The sequence below is a fragment of the Pituophis catenifer genome, unplaced genomic scaffold (genome assembly GCF_029215685.1).
Source record: "Pituophis catenifer annectens isolate HBS135680 unplaced genomic scaffold, rPitCat1.0.hap2 SCAF_12, whole genome shotgun sequence".
NCBI classification, from domain to species: Eukaryota; Metazoa; Chordata; class Lepidosauria; order Squamata; family Colubridae; genus Pituophis; species Pituophis catenifer.
In genome coordinates this window covers 6,818,661-6,838,068 of record NW_027256892.1, presented here as the reverse complement: position 1 = coordinate 6,838,068, position 19,408 = coordinate 6,818,661, and positions in this window count along the sequence as shown.

The following is a 19,408-nucleotide window of genomic DNA, read 5'->3' as shown; positions in this document are numbered from 1 at the left end:
TTCTTAATTATTTCGAGTCAATTGTGGTTGTAAGAATATACTACCTATACATGCCAGACCATACTGCTTATGCTTCACCTTAATTCAAATGAAGTAGAGATGTTTTGTCTCATTTCTCCCTTTTGCTGATACGGATATGGACCAGCATTTGGAGTACTTTCTCCAGAAGATGCATCTGCATTTTCAGGCTGGGAACTTCACTTTGAGCACCTCTGAGTTAAATTTAAACAGAGGTTCCTCCAATCTAGCCACAAAGAATCTTTTTATATTTTTTTATTTACAGATTTTACAGATTAACAGAGTTGGAAGGGACCTTGTAGGCCATCTAGTCCAACCCCCCACCCAAGCAGGAGACCCTACACCATTTCTGACAGATGGCAGTCCAGTCTCTTCTTGAAAGCCTCCAGTGATGAAGCTCCCACAACTTCCGAAGGCAACTTCTGTTCCATGGGTTGATTGCTCTCACTGTCAGAAAATTTCTCATTTCTAAGTTGACTCTCTCCTTGAGACATTTTTTGGTTTCTTTGGTTCTTTTTGGGGCAGTTGTTTGGACAGCTCAGAGGAACACAGCACATTCGGCGTTCCAGCTCTTGGCAAAGAGTTGCTGGTCTTCTGACGGCCAAACAACCCCTGTCCGAGTTCTGGACCAGGACTGCAAAAGGCCTTTTGTGGTTGACTTCTGGTTGACCCTGTTTCTCTCACCCCCCACCCCTCCCACCCCGTGAATGGCTGCAATAGCACCAGCTGTCCCTTCTTCAAACCCTCACCCAGAAGGAAAAAGCACTGATTATCCAAATACAGTCATTAAAGGGGAAATGTGTTTTTAGAGCTGTCAGGGTGATTAATGAGGGCTAGCAAGCTTTGCAAATGCACTTGTTTAGTCTAACTGGCAGGCTCTGTTTCCCTTTGATTTATCGCAGCCACGGCTCAGGCCTCTGTGTATGTCTGTATAGGGATGCATATCCCTGCCCCGATTGCATGAGGATGCAAGAGAGGAATGAGGAAAATCAAGGCGCTTCATTACTGTTGTCGATTAGGGTTAGGATTATTTTGGTACCCAAGCAGAAAAAGCTGAAAGCGTTTCATGGTCCTGGGGAATTGCAGAAAAGGCAATTCTGCTTTTTTTATTTTCTTTTTTACCCCCTTTTGGCTTCAAATCATCCTTGCAGGCCAGACTTAACAAAGGCGACATTATACATTTGGGCTGGAAAAAAGAAATGTGTTGGGTTCTGTAATGCACAAGCTGTTCTCTCAAGGTGCAAGCCCTTGCTAAATCTTCCGGTTAATCCATCACAAAGAGAAAAGCTGCAGTGGAGATGTCCACAAAGAAATCTCGGGAAATACAAAGAGCATCAAAGATCTGTAGTCCATGAAGGATGAATTCTGCTCTAGCATTTTTTTTTTAAAAAAAAGAAGACAGATGCCGGTGCAAAAATAGCAGAGCTGAGTGAAAAAAAAAAAAAAGAGGTGCACTAATAGGGACTGAATGGTGCCTATCAGGCATTGAAGTGGAAGTTTTTCCTCTGAAACTCCATTGAGGTATCACAGATTTTGGCTTTTGAGTGCCATATTTATTTATTATTTATTGTCTCTACTTACTGCCTTTCTTCTGAAGTCTTTCTTTTTCCATCCACCTTTATTTTTTTTTTTCCGGGGTACGGGAGAGAAAGATTAAGCAAAAAGAAATTGATAACTTGTGTCCATAACACTGTTGTGAATCTAACTGGTTGTTTTCATCAAACAAATCAAGGATGAAAGAAAACACAGCTTAATAGGGCGTGTGACTCCAGCCAAGAATTGGCTCAAGGTCATTTAATAAATCACAGTCACCTTAGTTTATCTCACAGGAGTTTGGGGAAGACAATACAGGTAGTCCTTGACTTACGACTACAATTGAGCCCAAAATTGTTAAGTAAGAACATTTGTTAAGTGAGTTTTGCCCCATTTTATGACCTTGGTTGCCACATTTGTTAAGTGAATCACTGCAGTTGTTAAATTAGTAACATTTTTCTAAGCACCAAGAGGTAAGACAAGAAACAATGGATGGGAGCTAATCAAGGAGAGATCCAATCTAGAACTAAGGAGAAATTTTCTGACAGTGAGAACAGTTAACAGGTGGAATAGTTTGCCTTCAGAAGTAGTGGGTGCTCTATCACTGGAGGCTTTTAAGAAGAAACTGGAGGGCCATTTGTCTAAAATGGTATAGGGTCTCCTGCTTAAGCAAGGGGTTAGACTAGAAGACCTCCAAGGTCTCTTCTCTAATTCTGTTACTCTGAGCTCTACTTGGATGCAAAGTATTTAAAGCTGGAATTTTCTTCATGCAAAACATATGCTCCCCACTGAACTGAAATCCGGAACTGCTTGTGGTTATCTGTTTTATGTCACATTCATGCTCTCCTTGTATGGATTCCACATTACAGCGTTGAAGAAGATCTCTCTTTTTCCAAAACGTTCATCCGAGACAATGGCCAGGACAGATCTATGCCACGGTGATTTTCTACAGGGCTCTGTTGATGTCAGTTTTCAGCCAGACCTATTGTTTAGTGTGAGATGTTACTTGATGATGATGTATGATCAGCAGTTGGCCCTCTGTTTAACATCATGACAAATAGCTAGAGAGACATCATTTTCTTCCCACCAAAGAATATCTCCTGGAAACATTTAGCAGACCTCTTCATTTAGAAAGGCTGTTTCTTTAACTTGATTCCCAGGAAGAATCATCCTCAGCTTCCAATTTCTTTTCTCCAGTAAGTCATACCGGTACACCAAGCTAGGGTTTGTTGAATCATGGTTTATTGAATAAACCACCATGGGGCAGTGTTATGCAACATGGACCAATGGAACAATATCTAGGAAAAATGCTTTATAAAATGATACAGCTCGGTTTGCGTGAGTGTGCTTTCCATCCTCTGTTTGCATCAGTACTGTGCACACCACATGGAAAGAAACCCACTTTAAAAAACACATTATGTCTTCATGAGATATGTGATCAGAGATATTAGCAGTACATGGAGAGAATAACGAGGCATACAGATCACTTGATCGTAAGTTGTACTTGCTCTGGTGAAATGTATTGTATTTCTGATCAAAACAGGACAAAGATTTGCAAAAAAATCATCTCTGCTTCTTTATGGGTATAGATAATCGGTATAGTACATGCAAGGTATGCAAAACTTTTATTTTTTTAAACTGCCTCTGCATGCAAGAAGTGAAGGATGTATCGTAATCACTCAGTAAAATCAAGAGTGCATTTTCCCATTAATAACTTAAAGGATCTTTCAGAAGCCAGCACTGTTTTCCGAAATAACAACAGTGGGGCCAAACTTTGTCTTGTCAGTGAGGATTGGCTGACTATAAGACACTAGTGGAGTCACTAGTGGGATCACTTGGGGTGGCACAGTGGCTCAGTGATTAAAGATGCTGGGCTTGTTGGCTGGAAAGCGGGCAACCCAGATTTGAGACCCGAATGCCACATGATGGGGTGAGCTCCATCCTCGCCTCAGTTCCTGCCAACCTAGCAGTTCAAAAGCAAATAGATAAATAGGTACCATCTCGATGGGAAGGTAACAGTGTTCCATATCATGCTAGCCATATGACTGCGAAAATATCTTTGGACAGCATGGGCTCAATGACCTTGAAACGGAGATGAGCAGAGACACCCCATATAGTCAGCAACGACTAGCGGAGTAAAATCTGCAGGAACTCCTTTATCGAGTGAGGTCACTTATTTCACCAAATTTATATACAACTCCAAATGTCTTACTCAGAAATGGCCACTGTCCAGGTGGCTAAATACAAACTTGAATTAAATCATAATGTGTCAAATTTAGATTTAGTTCAGCAGCTTGTGTGGATCCAATGACTGTGTCTTATAAACCACAATTGATGGCTGATCATAATGGACCAATCCAGCCATTTTGGCTTTGTCCAAAAATCCTGATTAAAACCCATAGCTTTGAACAATCTACAAACCATGATTCATGACTAAGCGTGCTTGTGAAGCCACCCCTTGTGATTTACTCATCAAGTCATGGCTAAAACAAAATATAGTTTAGTGCATGATGTTAATCCAATCACCAGAGTCCGTGGCTGTTAATTAAAGATATGGCTGCTCCCAGATGGGATTTTTCTACAATGAACCTCCCTCATTCCTGAAAAACTACATCCAAAACTACATCCAACCACCCCAACGATGCCCTTGAAGTGATGTCCCAGTGCCTGGAGGCTGTGCGGATCTGGATGGGGAGGAACAGGCTCAAGCTCAACCCTTCCAAGACTGAGTGGCTGTGGTTCCCGGCATCCCGATATAGTCAGCTGACTCCATCGCTGACTATTGGGGGCGAGTCTTTGGCCCCCTCAGAGAGGGCGCACAATCTGGGAGTCCTCCTGGATACGCAGCTGTCCTTGGAGGAACATCTGACGGCTGTAGCCAGGGGGACCTTTTGTCAGGTTCACCTGATTCGCCAGTTGCGACCCTTTCTTGATCGGGATTCCATGTGCACAGTCACTCATGCCCTTGTCACCTCTCGCCTGGACTACTGCAACGCTCTCTACATGGGCTCCCCTTGAAGAGCACCCAGAGGCTCCAACTGGTCCAGAATGCGGCCGCGCGGGTAATTACGGGAGCTGCATGGCGCTCCCACATAACACCGCTCCTGCGTGAGCTGCAATGGCTCCCAGTGGTCTTCCACGTGTGCTTCAAGGTGTTGATTACCACCTTTAAAGTGCTCCATAGCATAGGTCCTAGTTATCTTCGAGACCGCCTGCTGCTACCGACGGCCTCCCATCGACCTGTGCGCTCCCACAGAGAGGGCCTCCTTGGGGTGCCATCAGCCAAACAATGTAGGCTGGTGACCCCCAGGGCGAGGGCCTTTTCTGTGGGGGCACCTACCTTATGGAACCAGCTGCCCCCTGAGATAAGGAGAATCCAAGACCTTGGTGCCTTCCGCCGTGCCCTTAAAACTTTCTTTTTTCATCAAGCCGGGCTGGCTTAACATATTTTTAAATTTTTAATTTTTAATTGGTTTGTCATTTTAAACTGGGGCCAAATTAATATATATTCTTTTAATTGTTTTTAATGTTTGTACTGTATGTTTTTATCTAGCTGTACACCGCCCTGAGTCCCTTGGGAGAAGGTGCGGTATATAAATTTGAAATAAAATAAATAAAAAATAAAATAAATTACAGACACATTTTTGTTTGTAATTTTCCAGTTTTTTCTCATTTCTTCTTTTCCCAGTTACAGAGAAAAGGAATAGAAGCCTAATGTCCTTTGAAGCTACACATCTGGAAGTAGCCCCTACTTCTTCCTGCTGAAACCACCGTGGTTTCCTTAGTCCTCCATGCTCTCAAGGACACCACCTGAGACTGAGGAAAAGACGGAAGACGGGCAAGATGTTAAAGAAGAGGAAGGAAAGCAAATGTCTCCAGTGTAAACTAAGACCTTTGCTTTATAGCCGCACACTGATTTTTCATTCAACACAGACTGTACAAGTGGTTTTAATAGCTGGGAGAACAGAAATAACCACAAATGTCTTCTTCTGGAATAGGGGAGAGGGGAGAGAGTAGGGAAAGATGTATCACTTCAATATTTTGAAAAATGACTGGGGTAGTAGCAAGAGGATTTAAAACTGCTGCAAGCCACAAACTGAAATCTGCATACTCTGTAAAGTTTTACTTGGCAGGGTTCTTTCATCTTCTCACTCCCCACCCCCACTCTAAATAATATAGTTTTATATTGTACCATTAGTACCCCCCACAAAGTTTGGGTTTTGAACAATATGACCGGGCATCTGCTACAGCTTTATTAGTAGAGCTTAAATTAATCCACTTTTGGAGGAATAAAGGAATCAAGATCAGTTAACACCTGATCCACCTGCACAAACACCCATCCATCCATTTCTTAGATGTCAAGTTTTGCTCCCTAGGTAGCCATTACTATGAATTCTATGGATATCTTAGATAGCCCTAAAAAAACTAAATATTCTCTCACTTCCTCCATGTTAGCATTTTTACAGTCCTCCGTGATGCAGAACGTCTAACAATTGTTCTAAGAAGCATGCTTAGATCCTACAGGTCAATATTGACCTGTGTTGATGGAGGCTCACTATAACCTTGTGGAAATATCACACGCTAGACAGACCTAATGCTCCTTTGTAACATTTTGGTACTGTGTCAAGTTCTATAACTAGGAAACTTGTCTACTGCAAGCAATTTTAGAACGTGAGGAGAGCTTTGTCCAACTAGATCAAACATCTCTGTAACCTAGGGATGAGCAAATTATGAACTTTTGCCAGTAGTTCCTTTTTTCTAATTTCAAAAGAAAATTGCAAGCCTTAATTCAAGAAGGATCTGTGTAAGGAGACTGGTCTGAGGGAGGCAGAAACAGAGAAAGTAATGACTGTCAAGATGATAGACGAAAAGGATGTCAGAAATGGAGACAAACAATCCAACCATTTTTGCCTCTCTGGCCCCACCTAAGCCTCATCCAGTGTTTGTTAAACACTGCCTATTATTGACACATAGCCTTAGAAGGTTACTTCCAAGGAATAAGGCCAATCTGCTTTCAAACAGACGTTCCCAAGTGTGTGCCCTCACAATCTGGCCTTAGAAGAAAACCCATCTCCACCAGAAGTTGCTGCCTCCCTTCAAAGAAAATTCACTCATTTTAAATCCACCATCATCAATAGAAGTATCCTGTGCACGTTAGCTTCATTGCTGTTCACTCTATCCTTCATGAGGGGCATCAATGATCTATAGTGCATAAAAACACTCCAACTGGCGCAGAGTGCGGCCGCGCGGGTGGTAATGGGAGCGTCATGGCGCTCCCATGTGACACCTCTCCTGCGCGAGCTGCACTGGCTCCCGGTGGTCTTCCGGGTGCGCTTCAAGGTTTTGGTTACCACCTTTAAAGCGCTCCATGGCTTAGGACCTGGTTATCTACGGGACCGCCTACTACCACCAATAGCCTCCCACGGGCCAGTACGCTCTCATAGAGAGGGACTCCTCCGGGTGCCGTCAGCCAAACAATGTCGGCTGGCGACCCCTAGGAAGAGAGCCTTCTCTGTGGGGGCACCAACCATCTGGAATGAGCTCCCCCCAGAGATACGGAGGATCCCGGATCTGCGTACCTTCCGCCGCGCTGTGAAGACTTTTTTATTCCATCAAGCAGGCTTGGCCTAATCTCCTCCCTCTTTTAATATGTAAATTTTAATCTGTTTTTAAATTATTGGGGTGTTTTAATTTGTCTGGGCCAAAATGATTTAATTTGATTTTAACTGGTTTTTAAATTTTTTGTATTTATGTATTTTATTGTTTGGCTGTTCACCGCCCTGAGTCCTTCGGGAGTAGGGCGGTATATAAATCAAATAAACTAAACTAAACTAAACTCTTGTGAAGGCTGAGAAAAGATTGTGGGGTCACATAGGTTAGTCCTGTCCCTACCACATTTGCCAAGCCTTTTACTATAGGCTGGCAAGGAAAATTTTTCTACAGGGAAGCAATGTTTGGGATGTTTTTTCTCACAGTTTATTATAGTTGCTGTTTGAGTTGTCATTCAATGCTCTACACCAAAGGCATATGGGATAATCCAAATCACTATGGATGATTCTCCCAGATTATCATCTTTGGTTTTCAGTACCATTAATATCAGAAAAGGACCAACCCTAAAAGCATTTCTGAGACTGCAATCTATAATATACCACTAATTTGGTCAAGAAAGTTGGTTTTATCTTGGAAAAGAAGCTTTAAGTTTTAAAAGTCTTGCTCTAATTTTCAATATATAGGCTAGCTATTGAAAATAAAAAATCAAGTAGTGAAAAGAAATGTCCAGTGAGAGAAAAAAATAGTTAGGCCTTCTCTATTTGTTAAAAGAAAGAAAAATGTATTATTGTAATGAAACCTTTCACTGAGATATGATTTTAAAAATTTTGCTTTAAGGAAAGGAGTAACTTGACAGTTTAGGGTAACCAGAAGCAGAGGAGAAAAGAAGACATTAACGTTAAACCCCAATGAGCACAGCAGCAGCCGTACTTAACCATGTTCTCTGAAGTTCAGAGTGCTACAAATGTATTAATAATTGCCACCATTACTACATTCTTGAAATGTAAGCCTCTGTCATGCTCAATCCCATTGTGAAATGGAAAACTGAGGCTTAATGAAGCAAAGCTTGTCCAAAGCCACCAAAGAGGTTCTTAGCTCTGGGAATATTTGAACTGAGTTGCTTTGCCTCTCCACCAGCTGTTGGAGCTGCACTAGATTGAAGCTGCAAATCAAGGAGTCCTTGAATTTCAGGAATTTATCTGAGTGACCATGAAGGAGGAGGAGGAGGAACTTCCAATAGAAAAGAATATCTGTAGCTCAGGGAGATTAATGCTCTCCAAACCTGGTTGTTTGCTTTCAGATGTTTTATTACCCAACTACATACATCATTTTCACTTCCCTATTACCCAATCTACAACATGTCTAACACTGATCCTCTTTCCAAGGTAGTTGGGAGTAAGGGATTATGTGCCTGGTTCAGCTCAACTTTTATGGAGTTACTTGTCCATTCATTGGCATTGGAGGGCCAATGGCTCCTCAAAGTGTTCGTCAAGCCTTGCTTTTTTGGGGAAAACTAAAACCCTTGGAGTTGACAAGGATGGAGCTGGTGACTTTTCCATGACAAGCAGGGCTCAGCCACAGGATGAAAATCCCTTTCCTCATCCCTATATAAATATTTCTTCCCCATAATTACATGCAGCTGTTAAACTGGGTCCCTGGAGAGCACAGCATGAATACCAGTGCAGTCATGTGAGCCTTCAAGGCTGGGATCAGCCCACCCTTCCTCCTCTTGTCCTGCCCTGCCCTGTCCTGGACTCCATGCCTTTTCCCTGTTCCTTCTTGTGAGAGGTCTCCCGATTCACCCTCCTTGTCCTCCCTTCCATTTGTTTCAATGAACAGCCCTTTTATCTATTCTGTAGGTACAAATAAAGCTGTCCGATTTGATCAGGTTCTTGATATGACAGGTTGAGAAAGAGCTGGGGAGGTGGGGAGAGAGAGGCTGCTCAAACAGAGCTCCCTTGTCTGTCAGGGTCTGCTTGACACTCTCTATAATAGCCAGATTGATGAGCTCCTGAAAGTAGAGCCCTGCGTGTTTTCAAGCTCTATTTTGGGTGAAAACACTTCTTGAAAGATCTTGAAAGGAGCTGGCAGTTGAGTAGTTCGAATGATTAATGAGGGCCGGCTTGGCTGGGTAAGATTTTGTTGGCCGTGCCAGCAAGCGGCAGTGGGCCTGTTCCAGCAAGCCAGAAGGTGAAGCCTATCCTCTCCCCACAATTCCCAGATAATTCTCTTTCCCTCATCCCAGTGTTTTCCCGGAAATCACATGGAGGCGACAGGCTCCACATGTGGAAAAAGTTAAATAAACGACTGCCGAAAGGGGCCTCACCAAGCTGAGTTGAGTGAGTTAAAAAGATGTTTATGGATTTAGGAGAACTTGGGTCTGCATAGCTATCATATATTTAAAGACAATAAATATTGTTCAGTAAATCAAGGCTCCCCTATCTCCTTCCCCAGCAGGAGCTTTCAGAGTCCAATCTCAAAAAATGTAACTTATAAATTGGGAGGGGAGGGGAACCTAGATAGAACTCCATTCTTTCATATCTCCTATTAGTTTTATTTATAGATCCTAACCAATAAGAACAAAATAATCATCTACTCAATCTGGGGGTGGGGAGACAATTAGTGGGCACGTTGCATGGCAAATTGATACATTCAAAAATAATGACTAGATTCACCTGAGAAATAATTGATGTGATTTGTAATTTTCTGCAGAAAAATTCTCCTATCATTTCTTGCTACTAGTCAATTTGGAATCTATTAAATTCTCATGGGTGGCATTCCGACTGCCCATAAGGTTCATATGACTGGCCTGTTTTTCAGTGTGCGATCGCTTATCCAGAAATGTAGGCTCTCTAGCTTCCTAGGGCGATACATTTAATGAATCCTCTTCATTAGCTTTTTTCAGAGCAGGAAATATGGGCAGCCAGAGAAGCTTCATAGTGAGAGAGAAATGTGGAGCATAAAACAGCAGCAGTGATACTCTTCATCATCTTTGAGATGGTTCTTTTATCATTCAGGCAGACCCAGTTTATATCAAGCCCAGGTCTTTCTCCTTGCTTATATTCCATCTTCTCTGTGTGTACGTGTGGGTGTGTGTACACACACATATTAGGAGATCTCGAGTTGTAGACCTGCCTTAGGCACAAAGCCAATTACATGGCCTTGGGCCAGTCCCTCTCTCTCAGCCCTAGGAAGGGGACAAGGGTGAAACTACTTCCTAAATCCATACATATGTATACAGACAGGCAGAATTTCTTCTTCCCAGTTTGGTCTAGTGGTTGAAGCACCAGACTAGAAAACAGGAGACCATGAGTTCATATCCCGTGAGAGCCAACTGGGTGACCTTGGATCAGTCCCTCTTCCTCAGCCCTAGAAAGGAGACAAGGGCAAACCACTTCCTAAATCTATACACATGGATCTATACATGCATACATACAAACAGAATGTGCTCTTTCAAGTTCAGTCTAGTGCCAGAAAGGAAGAGACTGGTTCTAGTCCCACCTTAGCCAAGAAAGCAAGCTTGGTGGCCTTAGGTCAGTCACTCTCTCTCAGTCCAACTCACCGCACAGGGTGGGGAAATAGGAGGAGGAAAGAGGCCACCTTGAGTCATTTGTAAAAATAATAAAAGAGGGACACAAATCGAAAAATAAATAAATCTCCATAGCTCCCTAGTTCATCCATTTTTGCCATTTTAGAATCAACCGCATAAAGGCTTTCCATCAGAGAACAAAGCTAGTCACTTTCATAAACCTTTCACGCTAGTCTGTTTCACAATCCTTCTACCACAACCCACCACTAAGCTTCAATCCTTGTCCTCTGATACTTGTATGCAGGGGACAGGTGTTGCTGGAAGACCCTTGTGTGTCTTCCATATGATTTTAGACATCTCCTATGTGTTGTTTTTTCCATACCAGTCAGGGTAGAAAAGAAGCTTGCTGTCTTTTCCTTCCTTCTTTTCAACCCAACTGTGTTACAGAGGCTAGGTCCCATAATTCCTCAGGCCATCTACAAGAGTTTTGGGGGACTGCCATCTGCATCGCATAACACCTGGGCCCCTTATACAGCCTCACCGCAGATCTATCAATGGAGAGAGATTCTTTCCACTGACCTGCTGAAATGGAAACATCCAAAGAAATGTTTTCTCTGTGCAAGCACGTGCAGGCATGTAGAGATCAAGCTAAGCCTGGCTTGCCTTTGATCTATATCCAGGACCCATTAGTCATCTTCACTGGGACATTCTGCAGCCTAGTGCCTCACAGCAGTGGGGAACATTCAGAGAAGGAAAGCAATTCTCTTTCTTCTTCCGTGCAGAGCTGTGGATATTAATTCATTCCTTCATTCATTCACTCACTCCTGTCTGGATTTCTCCTTGAGCTTGCTCAACCCTCACCTGTCTCATCTGTGATTCACTGGGAGGTGAGCCCACTATGCCTCATTGTCTCTAGACAGTTCTGCCAATCATTGTAGGATCTGAAAGAGCAGAGAAAAGCTGCTAGAACAAGAAAAGGATGTGAGACAAGACCTGAGCCTCTGATCTTTAATTAAATCAGTTTATTTTGCCAGTGGCAAAGGGGACCACAGAGCATCCTCTGGATATATTTGTCTTTCCATGCTAGCTGATAAGGTAATCACATGTTGCCCACTGAAGAAAAAAATACATTGCCAGAGAAAAAGCAAAAATATGGAGAAAGGCATGCAACCTTAAACAGAATGGCCTTGCTGGCTGCAACTGGAAGTTGCAGGATGTAGCCAAACCCATGAGCCTGTGTTTGCACATTCACTCTGAGCATCTTGTATCACTTCAATGATTAAGCACTCCAGTGCCAGTATTGCTTCCATTACAGAAACCCTTCAGAAGCAATTTGAAGAAGATTCTTGCTAGCCTTCCTTTTTACTGATGTGAATTGAAAATCACTGCAGAGCTGCTGCAAACAAAAAACAAACCAGCCCAGACCCCATTTCACACAAAGGGAGAAGAAAAAGAATTTTAAACATTCAAGTACCCTGAGACTATGCTTGACTGGTTAATGTTAGAGGGGAAATGGAGAAAACTCATAGAACTTGTCAGTGTCACACCTATTTCATCTGAGCTACTGAGAGAAGCTGCAAAGCCATCCGTTTTAACATCCCCTTTACCGAACCCAAAGCTCAGCATACAGGATTCTGTTTTCCAGTAAGTAAATCAATCACCATTAATTCATACCAAAAACTTAAGTTTCACAGGTTTCCAACCACATTGCAATTGAGCCTGATATAAACTATTTTTTTTCTCTAGCATGGCTGGAAGCAAAACACTGAGATCCAGAACTGCTTTCCACCAAAGGATTAGCCCTACATAGGCCTCCAGTCTCTAGGAGCACCAAACATATGAAGCAACAATCAGTCACATGAATAAGTACACCTTTGTGTCTGGCAGGTACCTGAGGTTTCACTGGACAATGGGTGCTGCCAGCTTGTTCTCCAGCCTACCATAACAGAATAAGAGTTGGAAGGGACGTTGGAGGTCTTCTAGTCTAACCTCTTGCTCAGGCAGGAAGCCCTATACCCGCAATGGCGAACCTATGGCACGTGTGCCCAAAGTGGTACGTGAAGCCATGTCGCCCAGCACGCGCGGGCTCGGCTGTTTGTCTTCTGGGATGATCAGCTGTCCTTCACGCGCGTGGCAGTGCTAAAAACCGGTGTGCACATGCACGCCGGCCAGCTGATTGTTGGGTGCGCATGGATGCTAGAACCTGGAAGTTTGGACTTTTTAGAGCACAGCCTCACTTTTTCAGTGCCACTGTAACTTTGGTTATTAAATGAATGATTGTAAGTCAAGGACCATCTGTACTGCAAAGCTTCTTGCATATTGACCAAATTCTTTTTCTTGTGGCTACATTTAGACAGTCGCTCAAGAAGCAAATGTCCCCAGGCGCTTCTTTTTCCTTTTCCCTAGATAGCTGAATTCTTTAGAGTGACTGGCCCTGTCAAGATTGACAGAGTGATTAATGAGCAACAACTTTGAAATTGCCATTACTGCCACTTTAGGTATTGTTTGGCCTGGTTCTTAATGAGCGTGGACATGCTCTTGCAAAGTTCTCCTCTGAGGCAGCTGCTTTATCTCATGTGCTGCTGATGTAGATGACGAGAGAGCCAAGCAGCATATCCAAAAAATTGCAGGGATATGTCCTGTTTCAGAGGAACTTATAGCCTGACGTACTGGCAGCCAGAGAAGGTTCAATGTGGTGTTGAAATGTGAAATCCAAAAGAACACTCCCAGCATCAGTGCCCTTCATCTTCTCCAACAAAAAAGTAAATTTAAAAACGCCATTGGGGAAATTCAAAAGAAATTCTCAACCACCTTGAGAATAAAGGTAAAGAAACACACACACACACACACACACAGAGAGAAGCCTCTTTTGCAGGTTAAGAAAACAGGGGAAATGGGAAACTGATGTTGGCCATACTATTAATCTTAGCAGACCAAAGGAAACACACGCATGAAGCCAGCTGATAGATCTATAGGTTAGTTCCTCCTAGGCATGTTGACTCCAGCTGCCTTTCTTTATTCTGGGTATCATCTATCAGAAGACTAGTGGACAATACCATCTAACAAGGGTCGAGTTTATTGCAGCAAGGTTAGTCTGCTAAAACAATATTGTGAAAAACAAATGCACTTGGAAATCCGGGGTATGTTTTTACTTTGGAGATTTATTGTTCTGGTAGATTCCAGAAGGACATAGCTTTTCATTCTTCTCATTATTAGGAGATATCAGCTTGCAAAGTTGAAAGGGTTCTGGAATTCTGATTTATTGGAAGAGATGATCTGGAGAAATGCAGCTAGCTGGCTGGGACTTCTCAAGCAGGTCCAGGTGAGAGAGGGCATAATATATACCTCCCCCCTCTCCCTCCCTCCCTCCTCTTTTCTTCTCCCTCCCCCTCTGTCTCATTAATATGCAGAATTATTACATCTGCTATGGCTGTACCCAGTTTGGGAAGGATTTTCTTAGCCATTTTAAAAAATTCTTGGCTGTTTCATTTTGGCTATGTTTTAGGGAGTGAGACAAATTATTTGAGGTGAAAAGAACATTTTCATCAGCAGGATGTCATTGTGGGGCATTGCTAATAGCTTCATACCTTCCACCATCCTGGTCTTTTGATTGGATGCATTTTGTGTATTTTTAGTTAAACAAAATGCCAAAAGTAGCATTTTTTTTTAAACACAGAGACTTTTCAACCTTCGTCTACCTATTGACTGTCCCAGCTTGTTGTATTTAAAACCAGCATTTAAGCGGGACTAGGTTACTTTTGGTGAAAATAAACTTCATATAGGGAAGTAATGGAATTCTATGCAGCTACATTGACAGGAGGCCAATGAGGAAAACTAAGCATTCTGCTTAAACACACACACACACACACACACACACACACACACACAGCATTCAACATAGAATAACAGCAATGTGCTGCAGGAGAAAGAGAGCTTTTAATTTTTCTTGCCCCAGCACCACAGCATTATTGTAGATCTAGCTACTAACTTTTATTTAAAAAAAAAAAATTACACGGCTGGTATCCACAATTCCATTGTTCACGTATACTCTGACTTGGACCCTGGACTTTTTCTTGATATCTAAAAGGAAACCTACACTCTTTAGCATGCTGTAGGCATCCCTTGCTGGCTGTGACTTTTTCACTCTCCCTTTGTTTCAGCTTTCAGCTCTGCTTTGGTCTGTCTCATTTTATTCTTCCCCGGTTTCAACAGCCATTTTGTAGCTTTCGCTGGTCTGATTAAGCAAGGGGCCAACCCCCTTTCTCTTTCCCCTTCTCCTTCCCTTTTTCATTATTTCTTGGGCAATGACAAATATATACCACTAGCTTCCTTCAAGCCCAGAACTTACACAATGGGTTTAGATGCCAAAGTGAAAGAACACAGCTGCTTGGATTAAAGTCAGCAGTCGTGCTGGAAAACTCTTTTTATGCATTTCCAGATTAATCAGCTCCTGCTTTCTCTCAGCTCACCACTCAACAGACTGACAAGAAGAGTTATTCAGCCCTGAAAAGAATATGAAAGCAGAAGTGATGCAATTGCAGGTAAATGACTGTCTTGACTTGTACTCCATCCAGGTGAATATTTTTTTCTCTCATACATTGTTTTCCTCTGCATCGTGGCCTGACAAACGTTAACAAGACTGGTGGTGCTGGGAAAGTGGGTTGCCATTTAAACTGGAGGGAAATCTAGTCTTGAACATACCTTATGCAGCTGACCAGAAATTTCTAATTATAAGGAAGAACAATAGAAGAAAATATATATAGCTCAAGGTTGAACTATGGAGGCCTTGATTCTCTCTGAAGTTGATAGTTTGCTTACAGATGTTTCACTACCTGACTAGGGAACATCCTCAGTGCTAGTGAGTGTGGGGATTTGCTTCATTAGAGCAGACAGATTAAACTATAGTTTCAGTTGGGAAACTGAGCATCATAGACCAAGCTATTTCCAAATACACTAGGGAATTCCTGCAAAACAAATCAGCCATCAACAGACATACCAAGATAAACCACATTTACACGTCATTCAAGAGACAATCAAAAAGGAGAAAACAAAAAGACTAGAACACATCCTCTCCAGCAGCCAACTCCCAGATAAGCAGGGATTAACACAAGACAAACAATCAAGCAAAATACAATACCCTAATCAAGGACCTACCAAGTAGAAAACCACACTCCCACCAACACAGGCAGGACAAGCAACTATATGTAAACAGAGCAAATCTCACACTCATTAACAGTGATGATGTTACTTAGTCAGATAATGACACATCTTCATGCAAACAAACAAGTTCATATAGCACTAAGGACTCCATATTGGCAAGTGCGGTTTCATGCAATTTGTGCTCCTTCCTGTCCTGGGCTTGTGGCAGAATATGATGGTATAAATAGGGGGAAGTAGTTATAGTCCTGGATCTAGTCTCAATGGTCTTCTGCAGATGATCTACTCCAAGTCCTAGGAGAAACTCCCTCTTGATTCCTTGGTGCTTGAGAAAAAGGATGCTAGAAAGAGAAGAGGGGGGTTCAGAACCGTCCAGTAAAAGACATACAGTCTCACTCTGAGAATGAATTCCCACAGGTCATCCTTGCAGGATGTGACCCAAAGGTGTAGTGTATCACCTGGCAAGGGTAATTTCTAAGCTTCTTCCTGCATTCCCCACCCCTTTTAACCTATTTTAGAATGCTTCTCTTTGAATACCTTGCAGCTTCTTTTCTTTTATGCATTTCTTGCAGTTTACTCATCTAGTGCCTGAGAGTCAAAAATCCCAGAACACTGATGAGTCCTGATCACCCACAGCTTCCCCTCACCCTCATCCCCATCTGCCCAAACTTCTCCAAGCACTCATTCTCAAGTGCGGTTGGGGTTGTGGGTTTTTTTGTTTTGTTTTTTTCCTTTTGGAAGCAAGTATAATTTCTATCCCTGGATGAATTGTGGTTTCGCGAGGCCATTAATCATTTTCCCATTATAAATGGGATTCTGGGGCTGGAAACATTGCTGCTTTTATTTATGGACAAGATGACCTGGTATGTTGGCAGTTGTCCACTGGGCTGGCGTCTAGAAGATTAAGTAAAGAAAAAGCCTCCGAGTAAATTTCCCACTGCAAAGTCCCAAGTCAGACCCTCGTTTTCCTTTCTAAAAGCTGGGTTCATCCAGGAGTTCCACCAGCATCCTGAGGATTTGGCCCATCTCAGAAGATGCTGCAGCACAGGCCAAAATCTGACATATTCCACTCATCTTCCCATGTGCTTACCAGAAGGCTCCTTTGGAAGGGAAGCTTCTCTGACGCAAAGGACATCACCTACTAATAAAGGAGAATGTTTCAGCTTTTTCAGCTTGTTTTCTTGCAGACATTTTGTTACCAAACTAGGTAACAACATCAGTGCTAGTCACTGTTCGCCTCACTGGATTAGCACTGATGATGTTACCTAGTTTGGGTAAAGAAAACAAACAAGCTTAGTGAGCACCAAGGACCCCTCATGTCACTTAGCAGTGGGTAAATACTTGAGCCAGTTTGGTGTACATCGGATAAAGACCAGAAGAGTTCAAGTCCTACCTTAGGCACAAAGCCAGCTAGTTGACCTTGGGATAGTTATTTTCTCTTAACCCTAGGAAAAACACAAGGGCAACCCCATCCTGAAAAACCTTGCCAAGAAAACTGTAGGAATCTATCCAGGCTTTCTCCAAGAATCAGACATGAATGAATTGAAGAAAAAGGAAGTGCTGTCCTCATGCGAGGGCTAGTTTTGTAGTGAGCCAGTGAAACTCCCCAAAGCTTCATAAATTTCTAAAAACAAATGGCATTTCTTATTCTTGCTTGCTACTTCTTAAAAGAGTTTGGAAGTAAAAGCTGCAAAAATGATGAAGATTCGTGAGTCCACTGTCGTCATCATTGATGCACTGATGGTCTGGGGAGTTTTCCCTACGGTTAGAACAATTAATTAGTGGAACAACTGAAGATGTGGATGCTCCAACACTGGAAGTTTTTAAGAAGAGATTGGACAACCATTTGTCTGAAATGGCATAGGGTTTCCTGCCTGAGCAGGGGTCTGGACTAAAAGACCTCCAAGGTGCCTTCCAACTTTGTCATTCTGAGTTGCCATCTCCTGGACTCACGGCTTTCCTTAGGGTTCTTAAACCAATGGAGCTGAGAAAGTAAAGCCTTGGCACTTGTACTGAACTTTTCTTCTGCATTTTTAACCAATTCTCTGACTTGGTGAAAATAGATAAGTTGGGTTTCTTCCTCCCCCTCCCCCCCCCCCAAAAAAAAGGGTGAAAAAAAGTGAAAACTTCACAGGAAACATTTTTCCCCCTAACGTTGGCTTTAGTTAGGCACCACCTACATCAAGGTGTCAAATACAAGGCCTGTGGACCAAATGCGGCCCGCGATGTGGTCGGATCTGGCCTGCAGGGGTGTCCTGGAAAATGTAAGGGGCCAGCCCATGTTGCTTCAGCCCGGTCTACCTGCGTCGCTTCGGATCAGTCTACCCAGTGCGAAGAGGAAACATCGGGCCAGCGTGACTTCAGCCCGGTCTACCCAGTGCGAAGAGGAAACATGCCAGCAGTTTGGGGAGTGGCGTCAAGCTGGCCACGCCCACCCAGTTGGCCACGCCCAGTGACTGGCATCAAGCTTGCCATGCCCACCCAGTTGGCCATGCCCGCCCACCCCCCGAGGTCAACCACAGGCTTGATGCGGCCCTCAATGAAATTGAGTTTGACACCCCCTGATCTACATGATATCTATAAATATGTGTCTTTTTTCTCCACGTTTTTCAACTAAAAAACAGGGAAAACTGGTGAGGGAGATCATTGATTGAGAAGTCAAACACAATCAAACTCTACCCCAATTCCAACAATAAAATTTCACCAGAAAGGAATTCCACCCAGGAGCACCCCAATCATGTTATATTTTAAACAGGGGGTGGGAGGCTCCTTTTCAGTGGAAGAAAACATTTTTAAAAATTGGAGGGCGCACTGAATTCCTTTACATTCCCCTCTTTGGAGCTGACTTTTGATTCCAGAATCTTTGGATTACTCAAGCATAGTCTTTCTCAAATGTAGCAATTTAAGAGGTGTGAATTTCAACTCCCAGAATTCTGTGAGTTGAAATCCATATATCTTAAAATAGTGATGTTGAGAAATATTGATTTACATTGTTAAAAGATAAATCCCGCTCTTGAGAAAGCATGGAAGAATTGCTCCATCCCCTGGAGAAATTCAGAAGAAAAAAATCCTCCTTGTAATTTCTCTGCCCCTAAATTGGTGAAGAACTTCCAATGGTCACTTGTACTGTATCTAATTTCAATTCGAGGCTACATCTCTGCAAAAATAGATAAATATGTTGATGTGACAACTTTTCTGTACATATGAACAATAAACCTGTTTATTGTTGTAAACAAATCTTGCATTGATTGCATGCACTTAGACATATGCCACATAGTTCCCACAAATATAAATAGAACAAAATAAGGGCCTTATCACCCAGGCCGTGTTGCTGAAAAGCAGTAAGTCAGTGGTATGAACGAGAGCCATTATTGCAGCAGGGAGAGTTACTGGGGATGAGACACGTGTGAGCCATTTTCTGAGTTTCTGCTTCAGGCTGTCAGATGGTGATTAATGACTAACAGCCTGAGTTCTGTCTTGATTGCCAAGTGCAGTATTGTTAATGCTGACATCTAATGAACTTGGATCTACCAGAACGCAAGTTGGCACCATCATCTGTAAATAATGTTGAAGAGATTTAATTGGTTGTATTTTTTCCTTCTCCAGTGGTGTCTTTTTAAA